We start from the raw sequence: 20,378 nt of genomic DNA, 5'->3' as shown, positions 1-20,378 counted from the left end.
AAGAAGCAAAATAGATTTAACTGTGTAAAACTTAACATTTTACTAGGGCAAAAAAATTAAAATAAAATATTTTAAAGCTATGTACAACCTATGTAATAAAGATTTATTAATTTTACTGCAAAATGAATATGTGAAATACTTTGGAGACAGTTTATAGTTGAGAACAAAAGACTCTTCATTTTACAAAACAGTTGAGCACAAAGGACCTGATTAAATGTTAATTTTCTTCATGTGCATAAAAGGAAATGGGAAGACACAAAGCAAATTTGGATTAAGTACTAATAAAAATACAATCATTTTATGTTTTTGATCTTTCATTTGGGATTGACAATCAAATTTTACAAAAGTATATGAAAATATGGTTTGAGTAAAAAATAATGTGCTTATAAATAGTAAAGTGTTTGGGGTACACAAAAAGCTCCTAAAAGCTGAAATTCATTTAATAAATATAGAAATGATGTTCAACTTCTCTTTTAATCAAAATGAGGTGTAATTTTCCACCAGCCTCATAAAAATGTTGACAAGCAACAAAATCTGATATTGGAGAAGATGTGACACAACACTGGCATTCTTCCATGATACCGGTTACTCATAAATTGAAACATTCCGTCTTAGATTATTTTGACAATTAGAATAATAAGCCATAATAATGCACTTACTCTTTAAGTCAGAAATTTTAGTTTCTGGTAATCTACTTTTTAAAAAATAATCATAGAAATTTAAAAATGGCATTTTCAAAGGCTCAAGAACACCTTTAGCCATGGTAGTTAAATCGTAGAATCAACCTGAAATATTCTATCACGCAGGCGGGTTTAAATGTGGCTTCTAAATATGGGTCTGTAAATGCCTATTTATTGATTTAGAAACTGGTCTGAAATATATTAAGTGAAACTAAGACAACACTTTGTGGAGAATTGTCTTAAGCCCGTATTACTGCTCATTTAGAAGATTAATGACACCGTGAATGCAAATCTCTGTCATTAGAACACCATAGAATGTGGCTTGCATCCATAGCTTCCTTCAATTTTCTTATCTTCCTCCAAGGTACTTTAATACTTTCAGTGGTCTCTGCATGTAGATTGACATTGCAGGTGTTGTATTTGTATTTTTACCTTCTCTGCATTGGTAAATTGTACTCATTTTCCTTCACTTGCACGGGTTTTTGTGCATGACTTTGCCCATGATTTATTATATTAGGATATACAATGAAAGAAGAACAAAACAAAACAGAGTTCAGAAATAGTGAGTAACAAAGGAGAAAGAAATTATATAATATGGCCAAGGAATACCTTCCTAAGAAGGTCAATCATGGGAGGGAGGACTCATGCAGTCATTCATAGAGGACAGGCAGAGAAGAAAGTATAGCACACGTGGCCACAAGGCAGAAAAGGACTTACCTTTGAAGATGTGAACAGAAGGACTTGTAGTTAGATTACAGTGAAAACAGTGGGACTGTGGCTGTGGATGAACTAGTGTGTAATAGGAGAGGGTAACATTTCAGAACCCTTTTTTAGGCTAGATATATGAATTTGTTTAAAGTGTAGCTGGAAGGCATTGAAAGGGTATAAGAAACAGGGGTGTTTACAGGGGTTGCTCTGGTTACCTTAGGCCTAATCACAATGTACCTGAAAGCAATGATTAAATATGAAAAACATGATTAAATATGAAAAACAATGATTTCATATCAACAGTTGATAGAAGAAATTAGAGAGTAGCAGAGACAGGCAGGATATGAGGCTCCCCCCCTTTTTTTTAACCTAAAGAAGACAGAAGGGTGCTAAACTGGTATTTTATCTGTTTTTCTGATTCCATATTCCAGTATTCAGTTCTTGGGAGTCCATTTCAAACAGAAAACAGACAAGTTTACAAGGATGAGCTTGGTATTTGGAAAATGGGTAGGACTTGAAGGGGGAAAAAAATCTATGAGAAAGAACTGCTGATAAGTTAGTACAAAACCTGCATGCAACTTTCTCTCAAATAGTAACTGATTCTTGAATTCAATGACTTAAATACCTGCATCTGGGATTTCCATTGGATAAGTCCTTGAGCTATGCCATTGCAGTATGATTCTAAGAAACCCAGCAGTAAAAGTAGCTAAAAGCCAAGCAGGTGAGCAGAAATTGCCAAGTTAGTGTTGAAGAGGCAGATGTTGGCATAGATCCCTTTCATAGAGGAAGGGTCTTGTTAAATTGCATGTGTTTCCAGCTGAGACCCGAGGATGGTCATAATCTAACAATAAGGATCTGTGGTAGGAGCACAGCATAAAGATGATAGCCTAGCAGTAGAGACAAAAGAAAAAAGAAAAATACCTGCTAGACTATAGACTTAATAGAGAATAGTGACTCAGAAAGTGTGTATATGTGGGGGATAAGTCATTGGGCTCAGTTCAATGAAGCTCCAAATTTGATTTCTCTATGGGTAAGAATATTTAAGATTCATAAAGAAAATATATAATGTTTTAAGCTATCTTTGAAGGTTGCATTCTGAACCTTTACTTGGAATGAAACTTTTGGCTTAAAGAATTTCCTTAAAGAAATAGCCTGTTGATTCTAGGGAATTTGCTTCATATGATTTGAGATTATATATATATATATATAAATCTTTTTTATATATATATACCAGGGATTGAACTCAGGGGTGCTTAATCACTGAGCCACATCCCCAGCGCTCGCTCGCATTCTCTCTCTCTCTCTCTCTCTCTCTCTCTCTCTCTCTCTCTCTCTCTCTCTCTTATTTTGTGTTTTATTTAAAGTCAGGGTCTTTCTGAGTTGCTTAGGGCCTCACTAAGTTGCTGAGGCTGGATTTGCACTCACAATACTCCTGCCTCAGCCTCCCAAACCACTGGGATTACAGGCATGTGCCACTGTGCCAGGCTACTATTTTCTACATTTGAGTTATGAATTAGGATTCTCCAGAAAAACAATATCTGCCACAGTCTGGCTGGGCACAAATCACGAGCCACTTGAAGATTCAAGCAGGAAGGAACTTTATTTTTAGAACCCACGCCTCACGCTGTCCACAGGAACTCTGCAAGCACTCAACTGGAACTCAACTCTGGAACTCCATCCACATGAACTCTCTAGGAACTCCTGGAGAGCTCAAAAATAGCGGGCACCTGAGGCAGCAGGAACAACTCCTTCTGGCAAAATGCCAGGAACCATCTTGACCTGGCTGTGGCTCTCAACAAATATCAATAGAATGTATGTGCATTTTCTCTTTCTCAGTCTCCATTTCTGTCTCTCTCTTATCTTAGATAGATATTTATTATAAGGAAATTGGATCACATGATTTTGGAGACTGACAAATCCAATATCTACACTGTAGGCAGGCAGCCTGGAGACCCAAAAGAGCCAGCAATGCAGTTCCAGTTCAAAGACTGCTAGGCTAGAGACTCAAATTCCATGGTGTAGATAAATTTTAAAGGCAGTCTACTAAAGAATTGCTTCTTGCATGGGGATGCCTGTCTTCATTCTTTTCAGGCCATCAAATGATTGGATGAGGTCCAGTCATGTGCTAGAGGGTAAGGTGCTTCACTAACAGTTTATCAATTTAAATATTAATCTCATCCCAAAACACCTCCATGTTGATAGATATATTGTCCATCGATAGGTATAATCTGTATAATATGCACATACAGTAAGTACTCAGTTGAATGAGTTTTGACAAATACATGCTCCTATTTAGGCACCATTACAGTGCAGAACATTTTTCTCACATCAGAACGTTTGCTCATGCAGTGTGCATGCAATCTCTATCTATGTCAGTTAAACATTGATATTATTTCTATTATAATTTTTCTCTGCTCTCTGTAATTAGGCTAACAGATTTGAATACCTGGCATTTTTTTTGCATGGCATTTCTGTGAGATTCATTTATGCTGTTGTGTCCTGTGATCATAATTATTTTTCTAATTTTCTGTTAAATAAATATCCACTATTTGTTTACTAATTGCTTCTTGGATGGGGATTTGCATTTTTGTTTCCAGTATGATAAAGTTGCCATATGCACTATTATTCAAATATTTGGGAAAATGTAAGTTTTGTTTTTTCCTAGGAGTGAATTTGCTTCATCATTAAGTAGGTATATTTTAACTCTGTAGTCAATATTTTAAGAGTATGGCTAATTTGTGGTTTTCTAAGTTTCTTTTTCACTAGAAATATGTATAATTTTAAGTAGGTCTACATGTTTACCACCATTTAGTATTGCCATTCTTTTACATTTTGGTCATTCTAGCAAAGTAATTACTTACAGTGCTTACTTATAATTCTATAAGGGCAATACAGGACACATTTTATGTATTAATTGGCAAGTAGCATGTTCTTTGGGAAGTTCTGACCAAATCTCTTGCCCATTTTTATTGTGCTTGATTTTTTATTATTTAGTTTTAAGGGTTTTTAAAAAGACATATTCTGGTATAAGTTGTTTGTTAGATATATGCATGGAAAGTATCATCTCTAAATCTGTGGCTTAGCCTTTCACTTCTTTTAATAATTCCTTCCTATGATTACACACCATTATGTGGTGAAATCTTATCATTTTGAAATTGTTAAAAATTTCTTTTTACTGTAAGAAATACTTGTTTATCTTAATAAGATAAATATATTCTTCCTTTGCTCTGGAAATTTTATATTTTTGTCTATTATTCAACCTTGAAATATTTTTCCAAAGCTTTATTGAAGTTTAATTGGTGTACATTAAACTATGCATAAAGTGCAGAATTTGAAAAATTTTGATGTTTATCTCCAAGAAGCCATCACCACAATCAAGATAATGAACACACTCATTAATAAATATTTTTTGGTCACTGAAGAATTTGTCCATAAATGGCACTGATGAAATTGTGCAAGAAGTTAGTTGTGGCATCCCTAAGAAGATCCAAGGGTCTCTGTTTAATGGAAGTTGTGTTATTACATTTCTTATGGTTATAAGCACACACTTTTCAATATATAATAGATGTGCATTTTTTTCCACCAGTAGCATGCATGTGTACTTTCAAGTTTATTCTGTCTCTTATGCCAAGTTTTTCTATGAGACTTAAAGTTTTCATCTATCCTACTTGAAAAACTACTCATCAGTTAGGGCTGTAGGTTATTGTGAGGACCAGTGTGCTTTTCAAATCCTCCATTACTGTTTCTCTTTTGAATTGTGGTAAAATAACCACAAAATTTAGAATTTGAATCATTTTAAATGTGTGATTTATTGGCATCAAGCACATTTGCATTGAAGATCAACCATTATTTTCTATCCATCTCTAGATGTTTTCATCACCCCATTCTGAAACTCTGTACCTGTTAATCATTCTCAAGTTTCTCTGTTTCCCAATCACTGATAGTCATTGTTCCACTTCCGTCTCAATGAATTTGTTCATGAAATAACTTTTTATGCATCCTGTGTAATAGAAGGAAATACTTATTTCCCCCACATGAATACTCAGTTACTCTGGCCTCTTAATCTTTTATTTTTAAACAGGGTCTTGGTGAGTGGCCAAGGGTAGCCTTGAATGTGTGATTCTCCTGCCTCAGCCTCCCAAGTCACTGGATATGCTGGCACCTTCTAGCTTACCAATTTTTATTAAAAAAAAAAAAGCTTATTTTGGGATCATTGGTTTGGATGGTACTGAATCTGTAGATTAATTTGAGGAGAACTAGGAGCTTAAAATTATTGAGATATCCAATCTGCAAATAAGGAAAATGTTCCTATTTATCTAGCTCTTCTCTAGGGTCTCCCTTTTGATGGTCTTGTGAACAGACATTATAAATACCTCTGTCCATTCCTCATTTTTGTTCTACAGTGTTTTATAAATGTAAAAAACAAACAAAACCCCCAAAATCTTCTGTCTTTAATGACTTATTTCTAGACAAACATTAATTTTCAAATATGACTTCTTTAAACTCAAGTTTAAAGAAAACCATACTGTTTTATAGTCAGCTTTTTCACTGTTGTGACCAAAAGACCTGAAAAGAGCAATAAGAGGAGGAGAAGCTTATTTGGGGGCTCATGGTTTCAGAGATCTTAGGTTCCCTAGTTGGCCAACTCCATTCCTCTGGGCTCCTGGCAGAGGAAAGTGGCTAAGCACATGATAATCAAGAAGCAGAGAGAGAAAGAGAGGGGGAAGGGGAGGGAGGGAGGGAGAGAAAGTTCTCCTGACAAGGAAAAAATATAACCTCCCAAGTGCATACCCCTATGAACTCATCTCCTCCATCTACACTCTATGTGTCTATAGTTATCATCAAGTTAATTACTATCACGTTATTGATGCATTGATTAGGCTAAACCTCTTACAACCCAATCATTACACCTTTAAACTCCTTTGCATTGTTTCATACATGAGCTTTTGGTGGACACTACATGTCTAAGCCATAACACCACACCACATATATGCCTCTTTTAGCATACTTGGAACAACTATTTTATATGTCTTTAACAAACATGCAGGAAAGGATAGAGAGGTTAAGTTGTTTTTCTAGAGTTTTACATTTAAACCATTAACAGTGTCAAAAAAGGACTCGGACCTGCTGACTCCTAGCCCAAGATTTTCATGGAGGAGAGTTTATAAAATATTATTTTAAGCAATATTAATATGGTTTCCAACTGAGATGTGATGTTTTCTGGTAGATGGAAAAGACTGAAATCCTTTTGATTTTACTTGCATAGACATGCATTCCCTTTTATAAATATTCATAATATTTAAAGGTCCTTTTGACACGAGTTTCCCGGTTAAATACAGAAATGCGTTTACAGGCCCATTATCACTGGGAGTGCTATCATCACTGACATCTTGTGTTCAAGAGGACATTTTCATACTCTTGTATAGGAGCTGTGAAAATAAACTTCAATTAACTCTGTAGTACTCTATTCATGCTTCTGTTTCTAAAACTTTCTATCAAAAATAAGAAATTTTAAAGTATTTTGCACAATAAATCAGCAATCTATTTATTGAATGAATCACAGTATTTGAGAAACAATGGAGAAACAAAAGAAGCTTTGTCTCTCCATTCCCATACAGATTTAATAGAGGTAAAATCTTCGAACCCTGATTCTAGGTAGGTGTTATGATTTAAGTGTGGTGTCCCCAGAAAGCTCACATGTGAAATAATGTAAGAAGGGTTGGAGAAGAAATGATTGAGTTCTAGCCTTAACCTAATCAGTGACTCAATTCCTGATGGCATTAACTGAGTGGTGGCTGGAGGCAGGTGGGGTGTGGCTGGAGGAAGTGGTTTATTGCGGGCGTGGCTATGGGGTATATATTTTGTATCTGGAGAGTGGAGTCTCTCTCTGTCTCTGCTTCCTAATCTTTAAGTGAAATGCTTCCCTCTGCCATACTCTTCTGCCAGGATGGAACTGGTTGTATATGGACTGAGACCTCGGAAACCGAGAGCCACTAAGTAAACTTTTCCTCCTTTACAATTGTTCTGGTTGGGTCCTTTAGTCTCAACATGATAAAGGTGACTAAAGCAGTAGGTCTGAGATGTTTTCTACACAAACAAATAAAAAAATAGTTTAAAAGTTACTTCAAATTAACACAAAGTAAAAACATGTCAATTCAACTTAGACAGTAGTCCAATTCCATATAAAACTGAGAACTTTGAGCTAACTTTAACATGAGATCTTTTCCATCATGCCTGACTGAGATCTATTTCAGCTGAAACACCTGCAATATGGAAGAGCTAGTGTTTGCTTTTCCATGTGGCCCTTTACATCTCTTTCTGAACTGGCCAAAACGTGGTTTCTGATACTGGGGGAGGATTTCAGGGAGAGAAAGAAGAGAAAGATGCCTGTGGAGAAGAGAAAAGGAAAGCAGGGAAATTTGTATTTGCTGCTCTTATAAGCTGGCACTTTATTTCCTGAGACATACAGACATTTAAAACTGCTTTTCTTCTTCTGAGTAATTTGTGTCTTATTCTAAGACCTCTGAATACAAAAATCACTGTGTCAAGCCACACTTACCGTGGATGACTGCATCTCCATGAAGACTAATGCACAGTTCTAAACATGCATCTCTATTCCATTTCTCTTGGATCCACTGCATTAACTTGTAGGAAACCCTTTTCTGGGGATCAAAGTTGATCTCACAATAATTTTCCTTCATGTGCATGGTCTACAATTGATTCTTAGGACATACTCATCCACCCTTACCCAGAAGACTCTGATAAGACGCACCACTGATGCTAATGCAGCCATTTCTCCATTCATTCAGTCTTGGTAAGGGGAAGTGCTTATTTCACAGGCTCCAGGCAATAAAAGACATGAATGAATGAATGAATTTTGTAAAATTTTACAAAATGCATTCCAGATTTCCTCTTAATCCAATTGTACTCCCTCCCTCCCTCTCAATCAAGGAGTCCCCACTAATCAAATTATAGGGGCACACATTACAATCTGTAAGTGAACTCTTTTTAGTAAACTATTTACATTTCCATTTTACATTCTCACCAGCATTATATGAAAGCACTGCTTCTCTCAGACTTTATGTAGTCATTCTAATAGATACATGGTGATATTTTAATGCGATTTTCATGTAATGACTAATGATGATGAGCATCTTTCTTGTATTTCTATATCATTAATATATCATTTCAGTGAAATGTTCAAATCTTTGCATAGTTCCTTAAGCAAGTTTTTGGATTTCTTATTGTCATATTTTGATTGTTCAATATCTATATTATGAAATACACTTTCCATATGCTTTTCAAATCTGTGCCATATTTGTTATGTTAATTTCTTTTCATTTTCTTAACAACTTCAAGGAGCAGAATATTTTAATCTTTCATTAAAGATTGTTTGGTGATATCATACTTGATAAATCTCCTAAATTTTTTTTACATAGATTTTTCTCCTAGAAGTTTTATCTTTTAAAAAAGTCACATATATTACTATGGCTTGGTAACTCATTTTCTTCTTTTTTCTCCTTTTATAATCTTCTAATATATGTTTTATATATAGTATACAGAGTTTGTTATTTGTACTTAACAGGAGATATCAAGGAGAGCACATTTTCCATCTTTCTTGATGTGGAAAATTACAATTATTTTCAAGATAAAATATTAAAAAACATAATGAATTAGTTATGATTTTGGATATTTCCAACCCTCTTTGTGTAGATGCAGTGTTCCATATGGTTTTGTTTTCTGGTTTGTTTTTTCCATTTGAAAGATGCCCTTCAATATTGCTTGCAATACAGGTGTACTGATGATAAATTATTTTAGCTTTGATCATCTAAAAATAACTTTATTTGCTTATAAAATACACTTACTCTTAGAATAGAATTCTTGGTGGGTGTTTTGTTTTCCAGTATTGTAGGGATACTGAGGAATTGTTTTCTTAATTTTATTTTATCTGATTCAAAATTTGCTGCCATCATCATAATGTTTGTTCCTCTACATGAAATGTGTCATTTTTCTCAGACTACATTAATTTTATATAGCAGAATAGGAATTTACAGGAGAAGTATTGGTAACTTAAACAGTTTTTGGAAAAATAGGAGGGAACCAAGAGAAGCTAATAGAGGAACCAATTGTGCTGGATTTTACTGCTGTTAGAATTATTATTGCTGAATATAGAACAGCACCATGTCAATAATTTCTTATCCTTCCTGTCTCTTTGCATTATTTTCTAGAGATGCAAAGCTTTTTCTCTTTTGCAATACTGAGGATGAAACTTTGGGGCTTTATCCATGGGCAATAATTCTGCCACTGAGCTACATCCCAGACATTTAAAGAATCACTAATTTTTTTACAAGTGCATTATACTTTTCTATAAGAGTGAGGTTCATTTTGACATAATCATACATGAATGAAATTTAATTGGCTCAATTTCAGTACCCAGTGATTCCTCTTTCCTTCTCTTCCTTCCTACCCCATTCCACTTTATATACTCTGCTATACTAATATATTTATTTGTACATTTTTTAAAAATTGATGCTTTTTAGATTTACATAAACATGGAACACACCATTAGTGAATGTGGTATTTTCACATGGGTACATAGTAAAATTTTACAAAATTCATTCCAGAGTTCCTCTTAATCCGATTGTACTCCCTCCCTCTCAATCTACTTCTTCTACTCCACTGATCTTTCTTATTTTTATATCTACCACTTTTCTCCCTTACTTTGTTTAGCTTCCACATTTGAGAGAAAACATTCAACTCTTGACTTTCTCTGTCTGGCTCAGTTCACTTAGAATAATATCCTCTAGTTCCATCCATTTACCAGCAAATGCAATAATTTTATGCTTCTTTATGGCTGAGTAAAACTCCATGAAGATATATCCATTCATCTATTGGCAGAAACCCTATCTATTGGCAATTCCCTAACTTGGTTATTGTGAATTTCACTGCTATAAACATTAATGTGCTTGTATCACTATAATTTGCTGATTTTTGTTATTTTGTAAAAGTACCAGGCAGCGGGATAGCTTGGTCACATGGTAACACTATTCCTAATCTCTTGACAAATATCCATAATACTTTCCATAGTGATTATTCTAATATTAAGTCCAACTAAAATGCTTGAGAGTAGCATGGTATTGGCACTCCCCAAAGATATGAAGACCAATGGAATAGAAGATGCAGAGACAAGCCTACATGGATACAGTCATCTGACACTTGACAAAGGTTCCAAAAATCAATGGTGCTAGGAAAACCGTGTAACCATATGTAGAAGAATGAAATATTACCCGTTTCTCACCCTGCATAAAAGTCTACTCAAAGCAGATCAAAGACCTAAGAATTAGACCAGATACTCTGCAACTGCTAGAAAAAAAATGTATGTATATTAATCCAACATATTGACAAGTGCAAGAAATAAAACCAAGAATCAATAAATGAGATGGCATCAGATTAGGAAAATTCTGTACAGCAAAGGAAATAATTAAGAGCAATCAGGGAAAACCTATATAATGGGAGAAGATCTTCACCATCTGCTTTTCTGACAGGGAATTCATATCAAGAATATATAAAAAATTCAAAAGACTTTATACACACACATAAATAAATGGGCAGAAGAAGTAAACAGACACTTCTGAAAAGAAGAAATATAAATGACAAATAAATACTTGGGGAAAAAAATCAACATCCCTGCCAATCAGGGAAATACAAATCAAAACTACCTTGATATCTTATGTCACTCCAGTCAAAATCACAATATTTAAGAATATACTAATAAATAGAGATGAGATGTGGGGGAAAATGCACTCATACATTGTTGGGAGGACTGTAAATTAACGCAACCACTCAGTATGGAGATTCCTCAAAAAACTGCTAATGGAAACACATATGACACAGCTCTCTCACTCATCAGTATATATCCAAAAGATGTAGAATTCACATACTGTAAGGATGCAGCCATATCAATGTTTACAGCAGCATAATTCACAAGATATAAAGCCAGACTAGGTACCTTTCAATAGGTGAATGGATATGAAAAATGTGATATATAGATATATATGATTATATGTATATATAATACATAAATGCAATTATATATGTTATATGTATACATATAACATACATATATGAAATAGAGTATTACTTAGCCATAAGGAATGGAATTGTGACATTTGCCTGTAAATGGATGGAACTGGAGAACATTATGCTAAGTGAAATAAGCCAGATCCAGAAAGTTACAGGCAGGTTGAATGTTTTCCAAAATAAGGGTGGAGTGTGTGAATTCCATTAAAATAGAAGAGAGCTCAGAGTAATAGAGGTAGGAGATAGGGAGTGTAGGGGATGGATAGGAAAAGGAAAGAACAGAGGAATGAATCTGACTTAATTTTCCTATGTGCATATATAAACATAGCACAGTCAATCTTACCTTCATGTATACCACAAGGCACTTATATATATATATATATATATATATATATATAAACTTATATATATATATATATATATATATATATATATAAAACTTTAAAGAAACAGAAGAAATATCAGTACAGTAGAGGAAAAGTAAGATGGAGAGGGAGAAAGGAATTGGAAAAGGAAAAGACTGGGGACTGAATTAAAGCAAATCACATCTCATTCTTGTATAATTACATCTAAATGAATCATATTGTATATAACGAAATCTGCCTAATACAAACAAAATAAAATTTAAATAAAAAAGATAAAAATGTTATCTCTGAGTAACACTATTAAGATCTGAAAAGGTTATACATTTATTGAGAGAGAGAAGAGAATATTTACCTTTGTTAAGTAATTGTAGAATTTTCTTTGTCTATTGATATTCTGTTGAAGGCAATCTTAGACTTTGAAATGAGGTTAAATTTGGAAAATTATGAACATGAAGTAAGCATTCTTTAATGTCTCTTCTGCATTAGATTCAATAGTATGAACAGCAAATATATAAAAACTGGGTTTTTACAAAATTAAAAATTTTGATCAATTCTCTAACTGTGCTTATGTACATATTCAAAAACAAAATATACTAATAACCTAATAGTTATTGATAAAAGTTCAAAGACCAATTTATGTAAATGTCAACATATTTATACATGCTTTTACTAACTGCTTTTTGCAAAATTATTTATTTTATGTTGAAATATATACCACAAACACAATGGCATATAAAGTTATTTCTAATGATTTCATATATGGCTGATACAAATATCTAAATTTAAGGAAAAAGATTAAATGTTAACTTTTTCATAGATTACTTAGAAATAGATTAAAAATTTTGCTAATATCTAAAACATATTTTAAATGTAAGCAAGAGGTACAGTCATGAAAAGCAAAAACTTTCTAAGAGTTTATGATAGAAATATACAATGATAGCAATTCAAAAGACTACAGGGTAATTTAAGTTTCAGTAAGTATGATATAAAAATTACTTCTAAATTCATCTTAAATCCATCACCAAATTGTTTCATGTCATAGAGTATATGACATTAATGTTTCTCTTAAACTATGTCAGAATGTGATAGAAAACAACAAAAACCAGAGAATAAAAGAAAGATCAAATCTAATCGCTTTAGTCCTTGCCCTATCCTTTAAGCTGAAGAAACCTACTTCCCTAGACATGGTATATAAGTGGCATTACGCCCAAATTAGTATATCTATCTTATAAATTTGTGCCTTTGAAAATATATGTAAGTTGAGGGACAGTATTTTCTCATTACATTCATATATAGTGCTAAGAATTTTTACTCAAAGCTTGTTCCAAATCCCTAATTTATTCATTCCTTAAATTAGTCAGCTTTCAATCTCTATGACAAAATACATGAGATAAGCCAACTTAAAGGAAAAGCAACTTATTTGCTCAATTTCAGAGTTTTCAGCCCATGCTAAGTTGGCTGGATGGCTTTTGGCCCTATAACAAAGCAAAACATCATTGTGGGGAGCACAAGGTAGAACAGAGCTGGTCACCTCATAGGAACCAGAAAGCAGAGAGAGCTTGATTTTATAACAAAACCCTTCCCTGAAAACCTATTATGCTATCAACCTAAAAATGGATTAAACCATTTATGAGGTCAGCGCCTTTATGATCCAGTCACCTCCCAAAGACACGGCCACTGAACATGGCTACCCTGGGGACTAAGCCTTACATAGGTTTTGTGGGGGGGGAGCCCACAATATTACTCAAATGCTTATTAGAAACTACTTATATCAGGCACTTTCTAGGGACCAAAATTACAGCACGAAAGTAACTTGACCAGTCTTTTGCTGTCATAGAAATTATACTCCTGAGAGAGAGAGAAGGACCATAGAATATCAAGAGCAATGTAACCTGTGAATAGAACTCATGCTATGATCACAGAACCAGGTCATATGCAAGAGCAGGTAACAAGGAGTGGCTTGGATGTTACCTTATAGAGACAGAAAAATGACCTTGATTCAGTTTTTTTTTCCTTGACACTAAGGAATAAACCCAGTGGTACTTAACCACTGGGCCAATTCTCCATCCCCCCACCCCCCTTTTTTTTTATAGGGTAAAGTTGCTTAGGGCCTCACTAAGTTGATGAGGCTGGCCTTAAACTGGCAATTCTCCTGCCTCAGCCTCTCAAGTAGCTGGGATTACAGGAATGTGCCACTGTGCTTGGCAACTCAGTTTTTATCTAATTGAAATTATTTTTTTATTTATCTATCATCAAAGAGATGAACAGACATATTTTGTTTTTGTATATTTTCTAAAAAGACAATATTACCTCTGGTCCCTGAGGAGATAGTGATGTTGACTTAAGCTCTTAGATATTTAATTCAAAAGTTATAATTTTGAACTACATCACTGTATCTTTGGTAAAATGATTACTAACACATTATTGCCAAGTGGATTAATGCTTTTTAAGGAGCTATTACCAAAAACAAACAAACAAACAACAACAACAAGAAAGAAAATACAAGAAAAAAAAGAAAATCAATGAAAAATTTGGGAGATGAAGTGAATTTACACACTACTTGGACTAGATAATTTATTTTCTAACAAATTGAATAAATTATTTCTATTTCTTTTGCATTAGTAGCCTATGAAATAAAACTAAATTTTATTGCCATTTGATATCTTCTAGTAAGTTAGCAGCACAGCTAGACATCTTGATTACCACTCAATGTGCATCCTATGCTTCATAGTTTCTAGAGTTGACTATATCTTGAGGCTAAAAACCATCGCTGTAAGTCATATGTTCTACTATATTGGCTCTAAGGCACTATTGACTCTAAGATGCAACGTTACTTCTACAAAGATGCTTGTAGTTAAAATATTGTTCAATATTTATTATAATTTAGGTTTGTGTTTTGAATTTTTTGTGGAACCAATCTGGAAAGCAGTATTCTCAAAACAACTACAACAACAACAAACTAGAAATGGAGCCACCATTTGACTGGTTATATCACTGCTTGGTATATATTCAAAGGAGTTAAAATCAGCCTACTATATGGATCAGCCACATCAATGTTTATAGCATCTCAATTCAAAATAGCTAAGCTATGGAACCAACCTAGGTGGCCTTCAGTAGATGAATGGATAAAGAAAATGTGGTATATATACACAATGGAGTATTAATCAGCCATAAAAAAAGAATGACTTTATAACATTTGCTGGTAAATGGATGGATCTGGAGACTATAATGTAAGTAAAATTCACCAATCTTCAAAAACTAAGGTTGAATATTTTCTCTGAATGCTGTCACACAACATATATAATATATATATATTATATGTGTTTTATATATGTTATATATGTGTGTACATATATCATATAAAGGATGATAAAAATAAATTATTTTTATTTACATGACTTGCTCATGTAAATTTTACACAGACTAAATATTCTGAATAACTTTTAAATTTAGTTATGATATCAAAATAAAAAATATGGGTGATCCAGCATTTCATAAAATTTTTATACAAAAGAATCTCAAGATAACTTTGCAATAATCAACATCTAGATGACTTTTAAATATCACATCAGGAATTTTTCTAAACAATGTCTGATTCAATTTCTTGCTGGTGGTTTCTAAGAGTCTGAAAGGATGCTTCAATATTATCTCTGGACTCTTTCTGAACCACTTGCTGTCTTGTGAAAGGTTGTGAGCTAGCATTTTGATGGTTGCCCATGCTTAAGTTATATCAACTATGTCACAATTGTTCCCTGGCTGATGGCCACTGTGAGACATAGCTAAATAGTACTCACATCAAATTTGAATATTTTAAGTGAAAACCAGACTGGTATCTTATAATTGATGAGAGAACATAACAGAATCACAACAATATTTAAGTGTTACCAGCATAACAGGAGGCTTTTACATCTTATCATTTATAAGTTAAAGTTTATTTTATAAAATAAAAATGTATAAGTTTAAAAAGTGTTAAATTTCAAAATGCAATAATATGCTAGCTTTATAAAAATATTCATTTTAGGATCCAAATAAAATTCCCATATATCCTAGATTTTCTTTTTATTCCATAAAATATTGCAGATATTGATGCTTATCTTTAAAATTTCAAATTGTATATTTACCCTCTTATGATATTCTCTGTAGTATAATTTTCTTGCAAAATCCACTACTTCTCTATGTTTTATTTTCCCCAAGGTTTGTAAAAGCTTTACGAAATAAAATCTTCCACAATTGCTGGTCTAGCCAACCACAGTGAAATCTCAAATGAGTTTCCCTGGCTAAGAAAGTTTTAACTTGTTTAATCCTTGAACTTTTGAAGCAATAAACGATAATGAAGTGGACTAGGGTATGTGGAAAGTAAGCTGAAGGTGACTGTATTTACTAAGAATGCTTCTTTGTGCTTCAACTAGGGAAGGTGTATGTGAAAAGCCATCACCACAGCTGCAACACAAGGTCAGACGCAAAGTTCCTCTTTTGTTACTTTCTCTTTCCTGCTTAATAAGTCTTGCTAAATAAATACCCTTGGAAGGTACAGTTGAAGTGTGTTGCAAATGAGGAAATCAATTCCACTTGGGGATCTTTAAGGATCATTTTAACATGGCTCTGAAAATTTTACTCAGAGAGGAATAAGAAATGAAAGAATTTATTATACTCACAGGTCCAAGAGACAGGAGAAGCAGCAAGCCAGGCAAGGGGCCATATGTGAGAAGTGATCTGGGAACCAGTTCAACCAAGCTGGTGGAGGGGAGAGAAGAATGATCTGAGTCCTTGGGCTAAGTTCTTTTATTGGAGTCGAGGGTGGGTGGAGGACACAGCAAAAGTGTGAGGGAATTTCATTGGTGCATTTGAATGTTACTAGGTCACAGTTGAAGAAGGCAAGAAGGGGAACTTGTGGTCACCACCAGCCTTATCACACTAATGCACCTGAGCATCTGAGAGGAGTGCTGACTATATATTTATGAGGATGTTGAGGCTTCAGAAAAATATGAGCTTAAAAAATTATGATACTTGTTCCCCTATCTTTTCTGAGTTAAGTAATAGATTAATTATACTATAACTTAGTGACATATTTCTTCCACCATATTCTTGAAGTTTGAAAGCAGCAGGTTAATGCTGACACATAGATCTCCCTAGAAAATATGTGATAAGCTGGCTGACAGTTACAAAGATAATAAGAAAAAGACCCTCTGCTTCATTACGAATCAAATTCATGATTACGCCTCTGCATTGATAAAGGCACTATCTTGTAAAGAAAGAAATACTAACTACATTCAAAAACAATGATTAATCAGCATTTCTAATTTACAATGAGACATAGAACAGTCATTCGTTAAGCGATAACTAACTCAGCCTTAATGTGTTTCACATGGCTGCTTTCCATCTACCCCAACCTGCTCCTCCTACAGTCTTACCCTTCTCAGTTTTTATTGATTTTCATCATTTAAACCCACCTTCTTAGACTCATCTTTGACATTTCTGTTTCTCTGCACCTGCACAACCATCCTACAGCATGTGGACTCTGCCTTTGAAACACATCTAGATTTTCTTATATTCCTGTTACCACTTTGGTCCCAATCCTCTCTTACCTGGATTGCTGTAGTCATCTTCAGAGTTTGCACCACTTCTATACTACTCATTCTGTTTTATTGTATTATTGACACAACACTGAGAAAGATCTTAATAAAATATCCTTTGCTTAACACTCATGAAAAGCTTTCCATGCAACTCAGAAAATGATTTAAAACCTATTACACTCATGATTCTGTGTCCAGCTTTCATTCCCAATTACTACCTCAAATTTTATACACTTCTTTTGGTTTATTTTTTCATGATGTTTACTACCATCTAACATTTTTACATACTATACTACAATAAAAGGTTCCTAAGGTACAACTGTGGTCTGTTTTTTGTTTGTTTTCTTGTTTTCATTGTCACATTTCTATTATACAGAACAATGACTGGTCAATAGTAGGCATCCAATACTCAGGGAACAAATGAAATTTATTCAGTTAAGCTAAGCATACATTTTTTGGCAGCAGCTATCTAAAGTATAAGATGCTGCATGAACATAGGCTAAGCAGAAGAGCAATTATTTTTATGTTCCATCTTATAATAACACAGTACAACCATTCCCATAAAGAATCATTATGTACTTCATTTAGAGTTGAAGTTGAGTGTGTGATTGATGCTTTTACTTCCCTGAAAGCATTTCCTTGATTTTGTTTACTTCTATTTTTATTTTTCAAATTTTTACTACACAAGTAACATGTTACTGCATTGGTCTTTCAAAATATTGAGAACAACTGAAGCTTAAAACCATTTTGACTACCCTCTTGCCCTCTTCCTATTCTTGCTTGAGTTTGATGTGTATTCTTGTAGCAAACATTTGAAATTTGTTTGCATTTAAATGCCTGAACAGATAATATATAAAAATTAGATGCAAATTTTTATTTTTCATAAATAAGACCATGATGTGCCTGTCATTTGGAATTTACTTTTTCACTTATACATGTTTTCAATTGTCTATGATAACTTGTACAGGTCTAGTTTATTCCTTATAGCTGTTATATATTATTCTGTAAATGAACCAACTAGATTTAAAAATATTCCTATTGTTGGAATTTTTTTGTTGTTTTAGTTTTTAACATCAGGCCAGCTTCATAAAATGCCTTGTTCCATATACATATGTGCATTTACTTACTTTTTCTATCTTAGATACTTCATTAAGATTATTTATTCAAAGTATATTTTCAATGTTAATGGATACAGTATTGTCAATTTTTTTATTTACTCATGTCAGCAATGATCAAGAGCACTGTTTCTTCACAATTAGTAAATATATTACTGGCATATTTATCTTATTTTTTTTAAAGTTTCAAACCTGATGGATAATCAAGCAATATATTATTATTTTTATAAATTTGAATTTCTATGAGGGCCAATGATAAATAATACATTTATATGTATATATATATACATATATATATATAGGGCATTTGAATTTCATCTCCAACAAAGTACTTACTCATTCTTTGCTTAGTTTTTATTGCTTGTGGTATTTTTATGTTCATATTTTATTAATAATATATAAAGTGTTTCATCATCTCCATTACATCTTTAAGAATATTTTCAGTCCTTTTAATCTAAATATTTAAATGTCAAATTTGTCAGTCCTTTCTTTGACACATGCATATGTGATAAAACCATTTTATAATGAAAAGAAATGATGATACAAAAATCAGGACAGTGATAAATTCATGTGTGATTTTATATAACCACAGTATTTTTGTGGTTTTGTTTATTCAGGTGTAGTTTGTCAGTTGAAGCATATTTTGTATGTATTAAATATTTCAAATTTTTAAAAACTCACTGTCTTCACATCCTCAATTAGAATTTTTTTTTCTTTCAGTTTTTCAAGGCTGGTCTGCTTTCTGTCAAGTGCATCACTAAGCTATATCCAGATTTTGTTTTCATTTTTCTCCTGCTCTGGCCTGATACACATTCTTCTCTCTGTGTTGTCCTCTGCAGGAATCCACTCAAGAAAACATTTTATTTGCCTCTATCATTCACAGAACAAATATATTTATCTCACTTCTGAGATTTATTTTATGAACTGGTAATTGAGAGAGGATGTGGAGAACGAAAGACAGTAAATTGCTTTGAAAAGATCTGAACAAAACCCTAAGTTATTTTGTGACTTACGAGTATTTAATGCAGGAGAAAAAAAAAATCAGTTCTTCCTACATTTAGAAGGTTTACATTTTCCTCTCTGCACAATGAGTCCTTTTTCTCCTATTTCTGTTTCATCAGCCTATTTTCTGCCTGGGAACTCTATGTGTGTCTGCTCTGCCCTGGGTCACTTAAAGAGTTTTTTTCCCCCCTTAGGCAAAAGAAATGTTCTCCAATTGTAGTCTTTTTAAGGACAAAGGACACATCTTGTAGTTTTCTTTGATGAATGTCTGGGACAGCATTATGGTGGTGAGGATTTTCTTTGATTCCCACTGCATCAGAGTAAATAGTGGTTATTAAATCAGCATAAATTTCTTTTTCTCTTTCTGTGGTAATGTACCCAAATACCAAGATCTCTATTTTCCTGGAAGGTATTAGGAACAAGTCATGTTTTTAAATCTGATTGCTGCCTTCATGAATTTAATATGAACATAGACAGAGACAAGACTTTATGAACATCAAATAGCTTTATCCAATATTTATTAAACATATTGTGTTGGGATTTCCATGGAAATCAAACTGCCATAAAAACGATATTTATTCTATTTTAAAGTACTAAACTCAATATAAGAAAAATTCAAACACTCTACTAGTTATGGGGAACCTTATAAACAAAATGGTTTTCTATGTCTTTGGAGCTAATCCATACAAAAATAAATTAAAAGCATGGATTTCATGTGTTCCAACTTATGACTTACTCAAATAGGAAAAATGGATTTCTTAACAAATAATTCCCATTAATAGAAATATCCAGTCTTAGATGGAATGACCTAGGCATAATTAATATCCTTAATGGAACCATAGGTGAGGATCCTAG

General features: G+C 33.3%; 1 protein-coding gene across 1 annotated transcript in view; it reads right to left on the bottom strand.

Annotated features, from left to right (window-relative positions):
- Positions 1-16,580, bottom strand: part of Kynu (kynureninase) — a 169,308-nt gene extending 152,728 nt beyond the window's left edge. The window contains exon 1 of the mRNA XM_013358843.3: positions 16,489-16,580. The gene's annotated coding sequence lies outside the window, so the exon portion shown is untranslated. The remainder of the gene's footprint in view (positions 1-16,488) is intronic.
- Between the last annotated feature and the right edge of the window lie 3,798 nt (positions 16,581-20,378).

This window comes from Ictidomys tridecemlineatus, chromosome 7, assembly GCF_052094955.1.
Source record: "Ictidomys tridecemlineatus isolate mIctTri1 chromosome 7, mIctTri1.hap1, whole genome shotgun sequence".
Taxonomy (NCBI): domain Eukaryota; kingdom Metazoa; phylum Chordata; class Mammalia; order Rodentia; family Sciuridae; genus Ictidomys; species Ictidomys tridecemlineatus.
The sequence above is the reverse complement of the archived record's forward strand: the minus strand, read 5'-3'. Positions and strand labels throughout refer to the sequence as shown.